Genomic DNA, 5,974 nt, shown 5'->3' with positions numbered 1-5,974 from the left:
AACATGTTTAAGCAGGCTGCCACCTACAACAACACCACTGACCTCCAGGAGTACGCAGAGACTGTTACAGCCTACATCAACAAGTGCATTGAGGATGTAACAGTCACGAAAACCATAACTGTCCGGGCCAATCAAAAACCATGGATGACAGGAGAGGTCTACAGGCTGCTGAAAGCTCGGAATGTTGCCTTCAGAGATGGAGACGAGGCGAGCCTGAGGACAGCTAGGGCCAACCTTTCCCGTGGCATCAGAGAGGCTAAGAGACAGTACTCCAGGAAAATATCCCATCACTTCAAAGACAGCAGAGACTCACGGAGCCTGTGGCGGGCATTCAGACCATCACAGATTACAAGCCCCCACCACAGACTTGTGACAGTACTATCCCCCTGCTGAACGAGCTGAACACTTTCTTTGCTCGCTTTGAAGTCCGAAACAGCACCACTGCACAGAAGACCCCAACCCCTCCTGGTGACCAGGTGATGACTCTGTCCCCGGACAGCGTGAGGAGATCCCTCAGCAGGATCAATGCACGTAAAGCTCCGGGTCCTGACAACATTCCTGGTCGTGCACTGAGAGACTGTGCAGTGGAACTCACTGATGTCTTCACAGACATCTTCAACATATCACTCATCCAGGCTGTCGTCCCCACATGTTTTAAAGCCACCACAATCATTCCGGTTCCAAAAAAGTCATCTCCCTCCTGCTTTAATGACTACCGTCCTGTTGCACTTACTCCCATCCTGATGAAGTGCTTCGAACGACTAGTCATGCAGCACATCAAGACTGTCCTGCCCCCCTCCCTGGACCCCTTCCAGTTTGCGTATCGGCCCAATCGCTCAACCGATGATGCCATCTCCACTGCACTCCACTCAGCACTCACACACCTGGACAAAAAAGACTCATATGTTCGAATGCTGTTCATAGATTTCAGTTCAGCATTCAACACTATAATCCCCCAACAGCTCACTCAAAAACTGGTCCAGCTGGGGCTCAACACCTCACTGTGCAACTGGCTGTTGGATTTCCTCACCGGAAGACCTCAAGCAGTACGGGTCGGCAGTAATACATCCAGCACCATCATTTTAAACACGGGGGCCCCGCAGGGATGTGTGCTGAGCCCCCTCCTCTTCACTCTGCTGACCCATGACTGCACTCCATCATACAGCTCCAACCTCTTCATCAAGTTTGCGGACGACACAACGGTGGTGGGTCTCATTAGCAACAGGGATGAGACCGACTACAGAAGTGAGGTGAGACGCCTGGCCACGTGGTGTGCTGACAACAATCTCTCTCTGAATGTGGAGAAGACGAAGGAGATTGTTGTGGACTTCAGGAGAATGCACACCCAACATGCTCCTCTGACCATTGACGGAGCGTCTGTGGAGAGAGTGAGCAGCACCAAGTTCTTGGGTGTGCACATCACAGAGGATCTCTCCTGGACGTACAACACCACAGCACTGGCCAAGAAATCACAGCAGCGTCTCTTCTTTCTCCGCAAACTAAGAAGAGCAGGAGCACCAGCCCCCATCATGTACACTTTCTACAGAGGCACCATCGAGAGCATCCTGTCGAGCTGCATCACTGTGTGGTTTGGAGCCTGCAATGCGTCCTGCCATAGATCCCTCCAACGCATAGTGAGAGCTGCAGAGAGGATCATTGGTGTCTCTCTCCCCTCCCTCCAGGACATTTACAGCACCCGTCTCACTAAAAAAGCCCTTTGCATAGCGGCTGATCCCACGCACCCAATGCAAAGCTTCTTCAAGCTGCTGCCGTCAGGGAGGAGACTGCGGAGTCTCCAGGCCAGGACCAGCAGACTGAAGGACAGCTTCATCCATCAGGCTGTCAGGAAGCTAAACTCCCTCCCGATTCTGCCCCCCTCTCCCCTCTTCTCCACCACGGTCTCACTGAACTCTGTCACACACACACACACACTCACTCTCTGACGCACTCACTGGCCTGCTCCAGTCACTTTGTGGAGCATTGGACTGCTTAAGCATTGGACCTCATAAGACTCTGTTGTTACACTATCTCTTACCGTACACTACTAAATCCCCATTTGCACTATTTGCCTATTTTGCACCACTATGCCTTCTTACTTGAATATTGTATATTGTATATGGCATAGCTTTTTTTTGTTATACGTAAAATTGTATTGTATTTATTTAAATTTTTACTTTTTAATTATTTTATTTGCATTTTTCTAATCACTAGGGTTTGAGAGTAACGCAATTTCTATTCTGTGTATGTCCTGTACATGTGGCAGAATTGACAAATAAAGTTGACTTGACTTGACTTGACTTGACATACCCCCACTCCAAGGCCCTGCATGTGTGGGTGGTTGTGGAGGAGTGGGAAGAGGGAGGCAGCTGGAGATGGGGAGGGAAGGAAGGGAGGGGCAGGTAACCCCTCCCTGGGGCCAGCTCCCCCGCTGACCCCAGTAGGCACTCCCACCCTCCGCGACCCGCCAGGGAAGGGGGGCCCAGGCCCATCAGACCGGGGCCCAGTGCAGTAGCGCCCCCCGGCTCCACAGAGCCCTGGACAGTCCACCCAACCCCACCACAGAGAAAACTGCACCCACCCCACCATCCACACATCTTCCAGACTACATAAGACGGTAAACGCCCAGGCTGAGATCTTCCTCCACCTCTCCTGTATCTCCCCCTCCTGCAGAGAGTTCCTGAAGAGAAGAAAGCTCCTGCAAGATGTGACCATCCCCTCCACCAGTTGAAGAGCCCCCCAGGCGGCTCGACGCACCGGCGGCACCCTGCTCCAGGGCCGGGCCCCCATGCACCCGCCCACAACCCCGGCAACACACCAACCAGGACCCAAGCCCCCGAGGCCCGGCCCGGGCCCCAGCCCAGAGACGGAGCGCCCCCAGAACCTCACGCCCATCCCGGACCCACCCAGGGGCAGCCAGGTTGCCAGGTCAGTAACCCACGTCCGTCAGCACAGACCCTCCCCTAGCCCCGCTGCACGCAGCCGCGAGGAAACAGTCACCTGAGAGCCAACAGAGCCCCCAACCGGACGTGACCGCTACCCCGGGTTGAGCTCCCCAAGGAAGATGCCTCCGGGGAACCCCCCGACGCCCTAAGCCTGTCCCTACCCCCTCACCAATCACAACAGTGAAGGCGGGACCAAACTATGACCCCCCACCCCCACTAGGTGATGGAGCTGATAAAAGGGGCCCAGAGCAATTGATCTAATGTGGTGGCAGAGGCTGTGTCAAGACTAATGTAATCTAATAGATAATTTCTATATTGGTTAGAATTAAGATTATTTTTATTTTTCCAGTTCATGAGGACTGTTTTCTTGGCTATGCATAGGGCAGTGAAGATCATATGGGCTATATTCTTTTCTGAAGTGACATTATCTAAGCTGCCCAGTAGACACACTAAGGGGGAAGTTGGGATGTTACATTTCAGACACTTTGATAAGTCTTCACATATCTCGCGCCAAAACTTCTGAACTGGTGGACAGAACCAAAGAGCGTGGATGTAATTGTCTGGTGTATTGCCTTGACAGTGTGAGCAGTTGTTGGAAGATGTAAAGCCCATCTTGAACATCCGATGACCTGTATAGTGCACTCTATGAAGTATTTTGTATTGTATTAATTGCAGACTGGGATTTTTAATTAATTTAAAAGTTTTTAAGCAAATCTGAGACCAGAAGTTTTGGTCTAGGTTGACTGATAAATCTGCTTCCCACTTTGCAGTAGGAAGGGATATTGATTCATCTAATTTAGAAAGTGTTCTGTATATTTTAGATAATAATTTGGGGGATTTAAGAGTAAGAAAATGTGCCGCACTTAGTGGTGTTTGTAATTCAACTTGACTGAGGTTAAATTTCTTTTTTACTATGGATTTAATTTGTTGATATTCTAAAAACCTTGTCTTGTTGATCCCATATTGTTCAACTAGTCTGTCAAATGGAATAAATTCTGTTCCCTCTAATATATGTTCTAAGTATTTAATTCCTTTACAACTCCATTCTGGGAAATTAATCATATTATTGTTTTGTAATATGTCAGGGTTATTCCAGATAGGTGTGCGTTTGCATGGGATTAATGAAGACTCCGTTATTTTTAGAAACTCCCACCATGCTGTTAGAGAAAAGCTGATGTTGATACTTTTAAAGCATTCATGTCTTTTGATGTTTGAGCTAATAAATGGTAGGTCTGAAATCTCTAGATCCTTGCATAGTGCCTGTTCAACATCTAGCCAGGGCTCAACTAAGAAGGTATGTTTTAACCATTCTGAGATGAACTGAAGCCTGTTGGCTAAGAAGTATTGGTGAAAATTAGGCAGATCTAATCCTCCTCTATCCTTGGTTCTTTGTAGCGTTTTTAAGCTAATACGCGGGGATTTATCTTTCCAAAGGAATTTGGAAATATATGAATCCAGAGATCTGAACCAATCTTGTGATGGTTTGTTAGGGATCATCAAAAATAAGTAATTTATTTTTGGCAAGATCATCATGTTTATAGTGGCGACCCTTCCCATGAGTGATATGGGTAAAGATTTCCATCTAGTCAGATCGCCTTCTACTTTCTTTAGAAGTGGGATGTGGTTTAGTTTAGTTAAGTCTGAAAGCTTAGGAGAGACATTAATACCTAAATATTTAATATTTCCGGATTGCAGTGGGGCAGAGGAAGAATTATGGAAGGAGCAGTTAATGGGGAGAACTGTAGATTTTGGCCAGTTAATTGAATAATCTGAAACTCTTGAAAACCAGTTTATTAAAGTAATTACCTCAGAGAGGTTGGTTTGTGTGTTTTGCAGAAAAAGCAACACATCATCCGCATAGAGACTGATTTTATGTTCTATGTTCTTACATTTTATGCCCTTAATTGTTGTAGCCTGTCTAAATGCTGCTGCTAGAGGTTCGATAAAAATTGCAAAAAGTGAAGGGGAGAGTGGGCATCCCTGTCTGGTGCCCCTCAGGAGACAGAAGCTGGAGGATGTCTGGTCATTTGTTCTGATACGAGCCGTTGGGGAATTGTATAATATTCTTATCCAGTTTATGAAAGAGTTTCCAAAACCAAATTTGTGTAAAGTTGCGAATAAAAATTTCCAATTAACTCTGTCAAATGCTTTTTCTGCATCTAGAGATAATATTATGGTTTCAATGTTTTTATCGTATGAGTAGTCTATTAAATTAAGTAATCTACGAGTGTTTGTTGAGGAGTGCCGACCTTTTATGAAACCAGTTTGGTCAGGATGAATTAAGAGGGGGGTCATTTTCTCTAATCTCTTTGAGAGAGCTTTGCAGATTATTTTAAGGTCTACATTTAAAAGAGAAATTGGACGATAGCTTGAGGGAAATAAAGGGTCTTTGCCTGGTTTTAGCAGGAGACTAATGTTGGCAGAATTCATATTTGGTGGTAGTCTGCCCTTTTCCTCGATTTCCTGCAACATGCTGTGGAACACTGGTGCCAAAATTGTCCAGAATTCTTTGTAGAATTCTGCAGGGAAGCCGTCTGGACCTGGAGCCTTATTATTGGGCATACTTATCAGGGCTTCCTGGAGTTCACTTGGCGTCAGTGGCGAATCCAGTTCCATTGCTTGACTGTCTAGTAATTTTGGAAGAGTTACGTTGTCAAGAAACAGATCAATTTCATTTTTAGATGGGTTTATTTGTGGTGAGTATAAAGTTTCATAGAAATCCCTAAAAATGTTGTTTATTCTTCAAGGATCATATATTGTGTTCCCCGATAAATCTTTAGCAGCACATATAGTTATTTTTTCTTTATTTATTTTTAGCTGGTTAGCTAGAAATCGACCTGATTTGTTACTGTGTTCAAAATTCTGCAAGCGAAGTCTTTGTATAAGGAATTGTGTTTTTTTATTAATAGTTTCATTTAATTCTAGTTTTGTTTTGCATATTTTGTTCAATGTTTCCTGATCTTGGTGGGACGCGTAGGCTTCTTCTAGTGATTTGATGTTTTTTTCTAATTCCTGAATATTTTTGTTTTCTT

Source organism: Rhamphochromis longiceps, linkage group LG14, assembly GCF_057381845.1.
Source record: "Rhamphochromis longiceps isolate RC_006_pf linkage group LG14, R_longiceps_female_GT1.1, whole genome shotgun sequence".
Taxonomy (NCBI): domain Eukaryota; kingdom Metazoa; phylum Chordata; class Actinopteri; order Cichliformes; family Cichlidae; genus Rhamphochromis; species Rhamphochromis longiceps.
Note: the sequence above shows the minus strand (reverse complement) of the source record.